Genomic DNA, 15160 nt, shown 5'->3' with positions numbered 1-15160 from the left:
AGAAAGTTTGTGGAGGACTGTCTCCTGTGAGAGGGGGACCACGATGGAGCAGGGGGAGAAGATCCAGAAGCTCCCCCCAAAGAAGATGGCAGAAGCGTCAGCACTGACTGCATCCCCCATTCCCTGTCCCTGCACCACTGGGGGGGAGGAGGTAGAGATATCGGGAGCAGAGCTGAGCCTGGGAAGAAGGGAGGTGTGGGGGGAAGGTGTTCTCAAGATGTGGCAATGCTTCTCACTGTCCTACTCTGTTAAGTGTTGTTAGTGTCTGTAATAAATGTATGCTTTTTTTTTTCTTCCCCTAATGAGTCTGCCTTTTGCTCATGACCATAAAGGGTGATTTTCCCATCAAGTGCTATCTCAAACCCCAACCCTGGCTCATCTGTCCCTTCTTCTTGCCAGAAGAGAAGGGAGAGAGAGTGGCTGTGTGGTGTTAGGCTGCCAACCAGGCTCAAACCACAACAACAGGAGAGGTGTTCCAGCTCTCTAAAATTTTTTGTGACCCTCCTCTGAAACTTCTACAACAGTTCCATGTCTTTCTTATGCTGGAGACCCCAGAGTTTGATGTAGTACTCCAGGTGGGGTGTCCCGAAACTGGAGTAGAGAAGAAGAATCACTGCCTTCAACTTGCTGGCCACTCTTTTTCCATCCCAGAAAATATAGCCTTGATCACCAGCCCTCCAGAAGAATCATGTGTTCAATTGCTCCTGGGAGCAAAATTTCAAGCTAGTCTAAGCCAGTGGGTCTTGGTAACATCTGTAAGAGAGCAGTCCTCTGGCCTGGCAAGTGCATCTGTGACCAGTCACTTACAGAAGAAGAGCAGAGAAGCCCGGTGTGCTAGGCACTGGTCGATAGATTTTGGTACCTAATGTGACAACAACTTAAGCTGGACTTATCTGCCAGGTCTGGGATTCATGCTGCAACTCTAGCACATAGATCCCCTATATGTGATCACACAGCATGTTTCTCAGAGAATGGGCCATGGACAGCACTGCTTCTGCCAGCAGCAACATCCCAGTTTAGTCTGCTTTTCTAGTTGTGTGAATGTACATGTGAGCAGTGCAAGGGTCTGTGTTTGTGTGTATGTTTGAGGCGCGCATGTCTATGTGTGTGTGCATCTGTAAGAGGTCTCTGAGTCTGTGTGTGAATGAGGGGTTTATGGGACTGTTTGTGTGTCTGTGTGTGTCAAGAATCTGTGGATCTCGGCACAGAGTGATTAGATCTCTATGCATGTGTGTGTGCGCGTGCATGCATGTGTGTGAATAGAGTGTGGCTCTATATTCCTGTTGTCAGAGATTAAACAATGAGGGCCATTTTTATCCATGTGCCATCAAATGTGTGTCACAGGCACTTGCTGCAGTCCAGGTCACAGATGTATGCCAGCATCATCAGGAGCTGCCCTTGGTGATTTTCCTGAAAGCAGAAAGGACTACCACACTCAATTAGTTTTATACCACCAGATTTAATTCTGAAATTGAACAGCAGATGCCTGTGCACTGACATTTGTATTCAGTGATAGGAACAGTTGCCTGGAAATAGCTTAGAAAACCCAGTGAGACTGCTCCTATTTTTTTGGAGTATCTGGAAGGGCTTTGTTGTCCACGCTGGCAGAGCGGTGGAAAATATTAGTATTCTTGTTCAGGAAGAGATGTCAGCCTGCGCTGGGAGGTAAACACTGCCTGGAAGGGCTGAACTGCCTTCCTCCCTTCCCTGGGGAGTGAGGAGGACTGCAAGGCCAAAGAGATGTTCCCTGTGGCTCACCCCCAGTGTTCAGCTCAGAAAAAAGAGTGTGTCCCTGTGCTCCATCTGGAGGTGAAAATGTTGAATAGGGAGGATCTATTGCAGTGACCCTGGGCAGGGAGCTGTTTTGAGAGTATCTGTGCACTGGGATGTGTTGTAGAGCCAAAGAAAAACAAGTGCAGATGAACTTGCTCCTCTAGGGAAGAGAGTTGCCTGCCCAGAGAAGGGAGGAGAGCAGACCTCTGCCTGGCAGACACTGACTCCTATCCTGTCACTGCCCACATCACCTGGGAAATTCCTCTAGTGGCTTGCTGTCCCAGAAGTCTGTATGGATGTTACTCAAAAAGCAGATTCGTGCCCAGCATGCAATAAGCCAATTTTAACATGCTCTCAGGAGAGATACTGTATTTTATTCAGGCCTGGGTGCTCAATGGATTTCCCACAAATCAAGCACCCCTAACAGCAGGTTCAGGTGTTCTTTTATACACAAAAATCACAGATTAATACTTTTACAAACATGCCTATTAGATACTGATTGTTCAGTGATTATAATAAAATTATAATAAGGAATACATAAGACTTACACTATGCATAAGCATTACAGTACTCATGCTCAAGGGAGAGGTCTTTAACCTGGACAGGGGTTATTTTGACCTGGGGGATTGTTTTTTAGTATTATAATGAAGGTAGTTCATTTCAGGGCACTTTAAAAGTTAGTTTCATTGCCAAATTACTTAATCAAATAGTCAGTTGCCAAGTTGTCAAGTAACTCATCCTCAACAAAAAAACAGATATTCTTATTATGATCCAAGATGTTCTACCTATTTTATAAAGTCTATTCTTCATGAATTCCTTATTGGTAATCAAGGTAACCTCAACCACTATCAAAGTTTCACTCAACCAATCTTCAGGGCCTCCATGTCCCCATATGTGTGGTAGCTATGACTGCCTTCAATTTGATGTATGCTAACTATTGTCTATAAACAACCTGCAAGTGTAGGGTGTACTTCTATCAATTATTAACTGTGGCCACTTCCAAGTGTGAAGTATATTACATAATGGACACTGTCATCACCTGCACTAACCAAGAGCAGAGTGGGCTGTGTATGGGCAAAAGCCCCACATGAGGCTTGAACGGTGAACCTCAGCATTCTTTTGCTTCGTTCTGCTCTGTAGGTACTGCACGCTGCTCCACCAGGGCATACTTGTAAATGTGGACTGGAAGCCACCAAAACTCACTTTCTACTGATTATTATTGTTCATCATTGTTAACTTCTTCCCAAATGATTTCTTCCTGCCTTATTACAGAAAGGAGCAGCCAGTGGCCCTTGTCTTAGCCAGGCTACAACTGCTGCCACCCTTCCTGGACTACATGAGAACTGCAGCACACAGCCCCTCATCACTGGCATTGAGTTCTGGTTTCATTAGTGTATGGTTGAAATGTACCTCTAGCATGGTTCTTGGCTTTCTCAGCATCTCTAAACTCACAGTACCAAACACAGAAAACATTGGTAATGGATGATTTAATTTGTAAGGGAAGTTAGTCCTCCTGCAGATTTGGCCCAGGACTTTCCTGCTCAGCTGCTGGAGCCTAACCCTGTGCCTGGGGACCTGGTGTCTCTGCCCAGGCTGAGGGACATGGCTGCCACTTTCCCAGTAGTTGGCACCAAATCCACTCATGCCGGTCACCCAGGTAGCTAGCACCTAGGCCTTACAACACACATACACATGGGGTAGAGAGTGAGATTACACAGAGGGATCATGAAGAAAAGATTTAGTGAGGAGATAGGACAGACTGCAGTGACCAGGCATGGGGCTCAGTCAGACAAGCATTATGACTAGCCCTGTTTTGCAAGTGCCTGATCCCTTTAACACCCATTTCTGTCTATTCTTATTTTGTTTCTCCTCAGTTCTCTTCCCCTGTAGATTCCCTCATCAGTTTGCACAGTCCCACCAACTCCCTCCAAAACCCAGGACATCAGGTTTACATCCTGCGAAGTCCTTGTTTGTCTTCGGTTTCTTAATAGCCCCAAAATTAGTGTGAGTGGGGAGGCTTGGTTCTGGTCTTTGTCTTCTTTATGTTTGCCTGTCAGGTTTGTGTCTCTGTACATTTTATTTATGCATTCCCCCTTTTCCTTAGAATCCTATATGACAAGGTCCTCAGTCAGATAGCCTTGCTGGAATAAATGTTCTCAGAGTTCTACATATAATTATCAATTAGTGTGACTGATCATGATTGTTTCCCATCACTGCCTCCTTACTACTTGTCAGTTGGGTTTGTGTCTATGTTTCTTACTGCCCATTTTTGCATTGAAAGGTCTTTTGACAAGACACCCTTAAAGGAGCAGACATTCTTGTTCCACATATCCTTACCTAATTAATCAGTGTCGCACACCCACTGAGTTCATCACAGGATGTTTTGAAAAGAGGAGAAAAGACACCTCCAGAATGTCTATAACATGAAGAAAGAAAGTCACGATAGTACTTCTATGATAAAATTTCAAAATGCCAGTGCTGGAAAATGGATAATAGAATTTGAAGAGAATCGCTAAGGGTTAAATAAGAACTTAAGCAATCAGCCCAACACCTGCAACATGTCTATTGCACAATGGTCCTTGAGCTAGGTGAGCAGTGATAACCACAACCTGGGGAATGCATGACTTGAAAGACTCCTTATCAGAAGCTCCTGTCCTGGAAGATTAAGACCCTCTAAAGAGTGATGAACTAGCTGAAACTAGGCAATAGGTAAGAAAGTGAAAACATGAACCAAAGAACAGCAAAGTCCTTACCATATAAGGAAGAAGAATTTAAAGGTTCAGACAAAGCTCAAGAAAGGTCCCTCTCTTAAAAGCCACTAGAGACCACTAGAGACCACTGATGAGCCCAGTAGTCATCAAGATGCTCAGAGACCCAAACAACATGCATAATAACTATGTAAATATGACAATTAGTTACAGGAAATTTTATATATATATATATATATATATATATATATATATATATATATATATATATATATATATGTAACAGAGCCACATAAGATCTGGTTAAGGTCACATACAGTGGACATGTTAGGTGGAATGATTCCCTCATGTCCCAGGCTGAATAAAGTAATGCCTGCTGGTTAATGCTAAACCCATGCATAGTGATAAAAGTTTTATGTAATCCGTATTATAATTGTATTATAATCACTGAGCAATCAGTATCTAATAAGCATGTTTGGAAAAGTACTAACCTGTGATTTTTTGTGTATAAAAGAAGCACCTGAACCTGCTGTTAGGGGTCCTTCATTTGTGGAAAATCCACAAAGCACCCAGGCCTGAATAAAACACATTATCTTTCCTGAGCGTGTTAAAATTGGCTTATTGCACACCAGGCACGAATATGCTTTTTGAGTAACAAAAATCACCATTTCTCCTAAATTCCTTATCACTAAGGAGGGTCATTTTGGTCATGATTCCCCATCTTGCTCAACCAATCTTTAAAGTCTTGTAATTGTCTCCATATGTTCCGTAACAGTGGCTACCATCAAATTTAATGTATACTAAATTGTTGTCTATAACCATCTGCAAATGTGGAGTATACTCTATCAATTAACTTTGACCACCTGCAAATGTGAAGTGTACTGTATCAAAGGTGACAGGATGGCATTCTATATTCCCTTTGTAGCTTTCCAAGTGTTCTGAGGTTTTTTTAGGTCAGAAGCTAGGAGTACAGTTTTAACACAACCATTTCCCAGGTTGAAATCCTACTGTAAGCAAATGTGTAGCTCATACAAATGTTTCTCATCAAGTACAAGGGCCACTAATCACTGGCTCTATTGAGTAAGCCTGATACTTTGTTGTCATGGTTTGAGCCTGGTCAGCAGCCAAACACCACAGAGCTGCTCACCCACCCTCTCCCCCACCTGATAATGGGGAAGGGAATTGGAGGGATAAAGGGAGACTCACAGGTTGAGATAGAAACAGTTTAATAATGGTAATAAAATGAAAACAATGACAGTAATAGAAATTATAAACAGTCAGTGCACAATACAATTGCTCACCACCCACTGACCAATACCCAGCCCATTCCCAGCCAGTGATTCTGAAATTCCAAGATCCCGCAATCTCAATCCCCGAAGCAAGAGAGAGCCCCCTTTCCCAACCATCCCTCCTCTATATAGTGAGCATGACATTACATGATATGGAATATTTCTTTGGCCAATTTGGGTCTGGTGCTCTGGCCATGCTCCCTCCCTGCTTCTAGTACACTTGTGCCCGGGGAAGACATGGGGAGTTGGAGAGTCCTTGAAATCTCAGCAGCAGCTGAAAACATCAGTGTGCTATCAGCATTCTTCTCATACCAAACCCAATGCTGGAGCCAAAACAAAGCAGTATTCTATTTACCAAAAAAGAACATAAACTCTATTCCAGCCCAAACCAGGACATTTGTATAAAAGATGAATGTCTTGCTAAAGACTACACCCTTGAAGAGGAGCTAGAGACTAATAAGAGGGGAACATCCTGCCCCAGAAGATGCCAAAGGCTGGATGATTGCCCAGGAAGCATGAAGTCAGCAAAATCTGTGGTAGCTGGGAAAGAGGTAAAGGTGGCAATAGGAGATCATGACCATCATCTCAATTCAAAATTGAACTTCATGAAGTTCACATGGGCCCACTTCTCAAGCCTGTCAAGGTCTCTCTGGAAGGCATCCCTTTAGTCAAGTGTATCAACAGCACCGTACAGCTTGGTGTTGTTGGTAATCTTGCTGTGGCTGCATTCAATCACAGTATCTATGCTGTCAATGAAGATACTAAATTTTTTTGGTCCCAGTAAGGACTTCTGACAGATGCCACTCATTACTGGTTTCCATTTGCACACTGAGCCGTTGATTGGAAGTCTTATCCATCTAATAGTCCACGTATAAAACCTGTGTCTCTCCAATTTAGAGGTACAGATGTTGTGGGGGACCACACCAAAGATGTTACAGAAGTCCATGTCGATGACATCAGTCACTCTTCTCTTTTCCACTGATGCAGTCACTCCTTCATAGAAGGGCACTAGATTGATTAGTCAAGCATGATTAGTTCTCCGTGAAGCCATACTGGCTGTCTGTAATCACCTCCCTGTCTTCCATATGCTTCAACAACACTTCCAGAAGGATACGTTTTGTGATCTTACTAAGGTGTTGCTGACCTGTTGGTAGTTCCCGGGGTCCTCCTTATTACCTTTTTAAAAGTGGGTGTGATATTCCTTTTTCTCCAGTCACTGGGACCTTCACTTGAATGCCAGACTTTTCAAATGTGGTGGAGAGTGGCTTAGCAATTACATCTGACAGTTCCCTCAGGACCCTGGGATGTATCTCATTGGGTCCCATGGTTTTGTGTGTGTTCAGGTTCCTCAGATGGTCTCAAACCTGATCTTCTCTTATGATGGGAAGGACTGCATTCCCCAAGCCCCCACCTGGAGGTTCAGGGGCTTGAGGGATGTGGAAAGAGTGACTGGCAGTGAAAACTGAGTCAAAAAAATTCCCTTGTTCAGTACCTCAGCCTCCTTCATGTAATTTGTCACTAGTTCACCTGCCTTACTCATTGCAGGGGGGTACATTTTCTTTAATCTTCCATTTCTTAACAATATAATTGTAGAAGCTCTTATTATTCTTTGCATCCCTTACCAAATTCAGCTCCAACGGTGCCTTAGCTTTCCTCACCCCATCTGTACACATCTGGTCAGTATCCCTGTATTATTCACAGGATACACAACCCTTGTTACATTGTCTGTGGTTTTCCTTCTTTCAGGAAGAAGTTGATGAGGCCCCCTCCAAGATAACTGCAAAAAGGCTCATATTTACTGGTCCTATTCCTTCTGGGGACCTGAACCACCTTGATGTCTGCTGAAGGGACAGCACAGCAAGGCATAAGAAATCGGGTATATATCTTGACTGCATTGTTTGGAACTTTCTGGCACAGGTAGCTGAAGACTCAGCACAGCTGTTCTGTAGTGGACCAAATTATTATAAACAAGGAAGAAATGGCTGGGGACGTGAAAGTCAGGAGCCTTGGCTGCAGTGACCATGGCATGGTGAAGTTCAGGAACATAAGAGCAGGGAGTAGGGCACAAAAAGCAGGATCAAACCCCTAGACTTCTGTAGAGCAAACTTGGGCCTCTTTATGGATCTGCTTGAAGAAAACACATGGAATATAGTCCTGGAGAACCCTAACCCTAAGCCCTCAAAAACAGATTTCAAGGGAATACTGATAGGTTGCTCCTTGAATAGCTTAAAGTTTGCTTTCTTGAAATCCAGGGCAGTAACTGCTGTCCTTTTTTCTCATTATACTGACATTAAAGAATTTCTTCCTAATATCTAATCTGAATCTACCCTCTTTCAGTTTAAAACCATTACCCCTTGTCCTATCCCTACATTCCTTAATAGAGTCCCTCCCCAGCTTTCCAGTAGGCCCCATTAAGTACTGGAAGGCTGCTATAAGGTTTCCCCAGAGCCTTCTCTTCTCTAGGGTGAACAACCCCAACTATCTCATCCTGTCCTCATAGGGGAAGTCCTCATAGATCAGCCCCCTGCTCATCTTTGTGGCCTCCTCTGGAACTGCTTGAGCAGATCCATGTGCTTCTGGTGTTGTGGCCCCCAGACTGGGAGACAGTACTGCAGGTGGGGTCTCATGAGACCAGAGTAGCGGCGGGTAATCCCTTCCTTTGAACTGCTGGCCACACTTCTCTTGATGCAGCCCAGAATGCAGTTGGCTTTTTGGGCTGCGAGCAAACACTGATGAGTCACAGTCAGTTTTTCTTGCACTAATAGCCCCAAGTCCTTCTGTATAGGTCCCCTCCCCTCAATCCACTCCTCGCCCAGCTACTTGGGATTGTCCTGACCTATGGGCAGGACCTTGCACTTGGCCTTGTTGAACTTCATGCGGTTTGCACAGACCCACCTCTCCAGCCTGTTCAGGTCTCTCTGGATGACATCCCTTCCCTCCAGCATGTCACCACATCACACAGCTCAGTGTGGTCAGCAAACTTGCTGAGGGTGCACTCAATTCCACTGTCCATGTCACCAATAAAGATGTTAAACAGCACTGTTTCCAATACTAAACCCTGAGGAACACCACTTGTCACAGCTGTCCACTTGGACATCAAGCTGTTGACTGTAAATCTTTGAGTGCAACTATCCAGCTAATTCCTTATCCACTGAGTGGTCCGTCTGTCAAATCCATATCTCTCCAACTTAGAGACAAGGATGTCATGTGAGATGGTGTCAAATGCTTTGTACAAGTCCAGGTAGATGACGTCAGTTGCTCTTCCCCTATCCACCAAAGCTGTAAACCCTTCGTAGAAGGCCACCAAATTAATCAGCCACAATTTGCCCTTAATGAATCCATGTTGGCTATCATCAGTCACCTCCTTATTTGCCATGTGCCCTAGCATAGTTTCCAGGAGGATCTGCTCCATGATCTTGCAGGGCACAGAGATGGGACTGACCAGCCTGTTGTTCCCTGGGTCTCCCTTTTTTGCCTTTTTAAAAATTAGGGTTATGTTTCCCCTTTTCCAGTCAGTGGGAACTCCACCAGACTGTCACAGCTTCTCAGATATGCTGGATAGTGGCTTAACCACTTCATCCACAAGTTCCCTCAGGACCCACAGATGCATCTCACCAGATCCCATGGACTTGTGCATCTTCAGGTTCTTCAGTCTCAAACCTGAATTTCTCCTACAGCAGGTGGTTCTTCATTGTCTCAGTCCCTAACGTTGCCTTCTGTGTCTTGGGCAGTGTTGCCTGGAGGTCTTGCCGATGAAGACAGAGGCAAGAAAGTTGTTGAGCACCTCAGCTTTCTCCATATTCTGTGTGACCAAGTGTCCCATTTTCTTCTGAAGAGGGCCCACATTTTCTTTAATCTTCCTTTTATCACTGACATACCTAAAGAAGCTTTTCTTGTTGCCCTTGATGTCCCTGGCCAGATATAATTCTATCAGGTCTTTGGCCTTCCTAACATGATCCCTGGCTAGTCAGTTTCTCTGTATTCCTCTCAGGCTACCTGTCCTTGCTTCTACCCTCTGTAGGTTTCCTTTTTATGTTTGAGCTTGTCTAGGAGCTCCTTGTTCATCCATACAAGACTCCTGTTGTTCTTACTTGACTTCTTCCTTGTAGGGATTCATTGCTTCTGAGCTTGTATTGAGGCAAACCTTTAAATATTAACCAGCTTTCTTGGGCCTCTCTTCCCTCCAGGACTTTATCCTGTGCTACTCTGCCAAGCAGATCCCTGAAGAGGCCAAAGTCTGCTTTCTTGATGTCCAGGGTAGCAAGCTTGTTGTGCACCCTCCTTGCTGCCTGAAGGCTCTTGAACTCCACTATTTCATGGTCACTGCATCCAAGGCTGCCCTTGAGCTTCACACTCCCCACCTCCTTGTTGGTGAGATCAAGGTCAAGCATAGCAGCTCTCTTCATTGGCTCCTCTATCAGCTGGAGAAGTTATCAATCATCAACACATTCCAGGAACTTCCTGGATTGCTTGTGCCCTGGTGTGCTATCCCTCCAACAGATATTGGGTGGTTGAAGTTTCCCATGAGGACCAGGGCTTGTGAATGTGAGGCTGCTTCTGTCTATAGAGGGACTTTTGCAATCGGCCTTTCTGGTTGGGTGGACTGTAAGAGACCCCACTATAATGTCACCTGTACCTGCCCTCCCTTTAATCCTGACCCATAAACTCTTGATTGGTTTCTCATCCATCCCCAAACAGAGGTCCCTGCACTCCAGCTGGTCACTGACATAGAGGACACCTTCCTCTCCTTGTCTCCCCTGCCTGTCCTTCCTAAAGCACCTGTATCCTTCCATTCCAATACTCCAGTCATAGGAGCCATCCCACCAGGTCTCTGTGATGCCAATAAGATCACAGCCCTGCAGGCATGTGCATGCTACATACATTTGCATAGAGCCATATAAGTTGGGCCCCCCAGTGAAGCTCACTGGCTGAAATTAATTAGTGCTGCTTCTAAAGTGCTCTCCTGCTGACCTGTGACCCCTCTCCAGTCTCTGGGCACCTATTGCTGACACTGGCATCCAGCTGGTAGGAGTGGGATGGATTGAGGTTCCCCTCTGCTGGCAACTTTAATGTAAAGCCCTCTTCACCAGCTTGGTAAGCATATGGCCAAAGATGCTCTTCCCTTCATTGAGAGATGGACCCTGTCAGCCCCCAGCAAACCAGGTTTCTCAGAGCGAGTCCTATGGCCTAAGTAGCTGAACCCTGGTTGTTGCACTAGTCCTGTAACCAATTGTTGATTTGCCAGATTCGACTGGCCCTTTCAAACCCTTTACCTTTGACTAGGAGGATTGATTGAAAAACTACCTGTGCTCCAGGGTCCCTCACTGTAGGTCCCTGGGCTCTGTAATCATATAATGACAGAATCATAAAATGGTAATCCTTCTTGCTACTCCTCAGACTGCTCCTGGCTGTATTGCTGCTGCCGGTGTGAAACACCAGCAGTGGATGTCACTGGACTTCACGAGGCTCGGCAGCCTCTTGGTGACATCCCTGACACGGGCCCCCAGTAAGCAGCACCCGTCTCCAGAGAGTGTGTCAGGTGGGCAGATGGTGCCCCTGTACCTCTCAGGGGAGAGTCGCCTACAACTATCACCCTTTGCCATTTCTTAGTTGCTCTGGTTGTTACATGAGGAGCACACCGGATTGCCTTAGCTCCAGCATCTCTCCTGATGTGACAGGCCCTTCTTCAGTCTGCAAAGTGGTGAAGTGTTTCTGCAAGGTCACCTCAGGTTCTGAGGGAAGCCTCTTCCTCCTGCAGGTCCTTGCCATTCCAAGCTTCCATTCTGCTGCAGTATTGCCCCCTCCCCCGTGTGGGGGAGTTTTTGGCTGTGTGGCCGTGGGCTGTGGGTCCACTGCAGACTGCACTTGGAACCAGCTATCTAACTCCTTCTCAGCCTCTCTGATGCTACGCAGCCTTCTCACCACCTCCTGCACCTCAGCCCGCGGGCTGCAGGAGGTCCCCTCCAGGCACTCCTTTTGCAAGCAGCTCTGCTGCTTCTCCCTGCCCTAGAAGAAAGGTCTGGACACTCCCTGCAGCCCGCGACCTGCACCGCAGCCTCTCCCTTCAGCAGCTCGGTCTGGGTGGAGGCATCGGCCGCTGATGGGGCAGATGGTGCGGACCCCCAGCCGGAGCTGCAGCCTTTGCTTTCAGCCGAGTGCCCGCCATCCTGCCCTGAGGGCTGGCTAGGGTGAGCGCCCTTGGCCTGTGCGGATGGTCACAAAACGCTGCCCTGTTGCTGGGTTATGACAACTTGAAGCCTCCCCAGCTGGCCAGTGGAATGCCCCTACTTGCAAGAGATGCCCATCCTACGTGCCCTTCCATGTAAGCTGCCATGCACATTGCTGTGCCATGCCCCAGCTGATGCACCATGGCTTGTTTGCCCGCTGTGGCTGCTGGCACTCCCCAGGGCTGCCCAATGTGGGAGTGAAGGTGTTCTTTGTTTCACACCACTGAATCCTATTTTAATTAGAAATTAATTAAATTATTTTTTCCCAAATCAAGTCTCTTCTGCCCATGATGGTAATTGGTAAGTGATCTCCCTATCTTTATCTTGACCCACAAGCTTTTTCATCTCATTTTCTCCCTCTGTCCTGTTGAGGAGGGAGATTGAGAGAGTGGCTGGGTGTCTGGCAGCTAGCCAGGGTCAACCCACCACAAGGGCTGGGGACTTTCTTTTGGTTATGTTTTTCCACATAAATAAGGATCTAGAAGAAAGTCAAGTCCCATTATTCCTCTTGTAGAGAACCCTCCAAACAGGCGTCAATCATTTGGTCACTCTAAGAGCAGTGGTGGTGCTCCTAAGTGCCCCAAACCAGAAGATGCAGGGTTGTGATTTCCCCTTTTCTGACTGACATGTGGGAAGAAGCTATGTGGAGATTGCAGAAACCTCTCCAGTTGTTACAACCCTTTTTGATTTACTGCTTCCTGCATGCTGGGACAGCTGACCGGTTTTCCCCTCCTGTATTGACAGGTAGTTAAAGATGTCAAGCCTTGCTGAGATCAAGGCCTAGTGAAGCTGACCTAACCTGACTGCTGTGACTAATTTTTCAGAGCTGCTTGACTCCATGAACTACGTCTGCTAGCCATGTCCCATTTTGTCTCCCTGCACCTTTCTCTTACTGTGCTTTGTGTTGCTTATAACTGTTAGCTTTTCCTTCTCACCTAGTTTCCACTCCTCCCTACTCTTTATCCATGTACATGATCCTCTCCATACTCTGCTCCTGGATTTCCTCTTCCTCTAGCTCTAGCAGATTTGTACACACATTTCACTTTTTTACCCTTCAGAAGAGTGGACAACTAGCAAGAGCCCAGCACTTTCTTTCAGTTTACAGAAGACTTTTCAGGAACTTCTCCCTTCTCACACACTTTGTAGGTGGCTCCTACACAACACTGCTGTCCTGGTTGGGGATGGACTAGAGCTCCCGTTGGTTTGGCAGCGGGAGGAGTGCTGCAGCACACTGGGACCCCAGGGGCTCCCCAAGTCCTAGTGCCCTCACCTCTGTGCGGGGGCGGGGGGAGCACAGCTGGAGGGCTGGGCCCGGATTGGCCGATAGTCCATGTCATGTGACACTGTGCTCACTATATAAAGTCAGGAGTGGTTCCAGAGGTGTTCTCACTTTCTGGAGTGTGGCTGTGGGGCCTTTGTGTTTGGGATTGCTAGCCTGGAGCAGGTGGGTGTCGGTCGGCGGGTGGTGAGCAGCAGTATTGTACATTACCTGTTGATACTGCTGTCACCGTATTATTCTGTTACTGTTATTAAACTGTTTTTATCTCAACCCGCAAGCCTCCCTTTGCCCCTCTGATTCCCTCCCCATTCCCAAGTGGGGGGAGGGTGGGTGAGCAACTGCGTGGCATTTAGCTGCTGAGTAGGCTCAAACAACAACAACTGCTCATCACTTTTCCCTCCCTCTTCAGCTTCTTTCTGGATGCTGATTACTTTGGGGTGATGTCTCCCACATAAATCTTTTGGTACAGCTAGTTGGCCCAAACCTCTCAACCTCTCTACACTATAATGGATACAAATGTTCTTCTCTGCATGCCATGAATCTGCATTTCTTGTTTTAGGAATGCTTCACAAATATAACCCTACAACACACAAATCAATATCATGGCAGAAAAAGAAAAGCTTCCAATTCATGTGGAAATAGTTTAATTCCTCCAATATCTCTCACAGTCCTGTTCTGGACCTTGGGAGTCAACTTTTCTCTGGGCATCTAGGCACCTACATAATTTTCTTGAGAAAGCCCAGGGGGTCCACAGAAGGGTGGAAAAGTCTTTCTAGCTGTCCTGGGTTGAGTGAGAGGTGGAGATTTTTGGTGGCAGGGGAGGGGGCTATCGGGGCGGCCCCCTGTGAGAAGCTTCTCGAAGCTCCCCCAGCTCCAAGTCAGCTCCACTTCTGTTTGGAAAATTGAGCCAATCAGCTGCGCCTCTGCGATAACGTATTTAAGAAGGGACATGGTGACGGGCAGTGGGACTTGTGAGGAGGAGTTGCTGCAGCTGCATGAACACCAAGGTCAGTGGAGGAATGGAGGAAGAAAGGGGGAGGGGAGGTGTGCCGGAGCAGAGACCCCCCTGTATCCTGTGGTGAGACGGCAAGGCGGTCCCCCCTGCCACCCATGAAGATCTACGGTGGAGCAGACATTGATTTATGGCCTGTTGCTCATGCTCAGATAATCAAGGTTCTGTGCCCGAAGAAGGCCGGGGTCTCATGGGAAAAGGTAGCCCCGCTGCTGTAATTCAGTGCCGGGAGGATTGCAGCATGCGGGAGAGTCCCACGCCAGAGCAGCTCGGGAAGGGCTGCAGCCGTGGGAGAGAATCCAGTCGGAGGAAGTTAGTGACCCATGACGGAGCAGTGTGGGGAACGCTGCGGCCCGTGGGAGGAATTCAAGTCGGAGAAAGTTTGTGGAGGACTGTCTCCTGTGAGAGGGGGACCATGATGGAGCAGGGGGAACAAGTTTTGGACACTCCCCTCACCGAACATGAAGGAAGTGGCAGCACTGACTGCACCCCCCATTCCCTGCCCCTGCGCCACTGGGGGAGGAGGTAGAGATATCGGGAGCAGAGCTGAGCCTGGGAAGAAGGGAGGGGTGGGGGGAAGGTGTTCTCAAGATGTGGCAATGCTTCTCACTGTCTTACTCTGTTATGTGTTGTTAGTGTCTGTAATAAATATATGTTCTTTTTTTCTTCCCCTAACGAGTCTGCCTTTTCCTCGTGATCATAAAAGGGTGATTTTCCCCCATCCCAGTCCTATCTTGAACCCCAAGCCTGGCTTTCTGTCCCTTCTCATTGCCGGAGGGGAAGGGAGAGAGAGCTGCTGCATTGTGGTTGGCTGCCAATCAGGCCTAAACCACGACACTAGCTCAGCCAAAGGAACTGTTCTTGGGAACTAT

The sequence above is a fragment of the Tyto alba genome, unplaced genomic scaffold (genome assembly GCF_018691265.1).
Source record: "Tyto alba isolate M040663 unplaced genomic scaffold, T.alba_DEE_v4.0 Super-Scaffold_41, whole genome shotgun sequence".
NCBI classification, from domain to species: domain Eukaryota; kingdom Metazoa; phylum Chordata; class Aves; order Strigiformes; family Tytonidae; genus Tyto; species Tyto alba.
The sequence above is the reverse complement of the archived record's forward strand: the minus strand, read 5'-3'. Positions refer to the sequence as shown.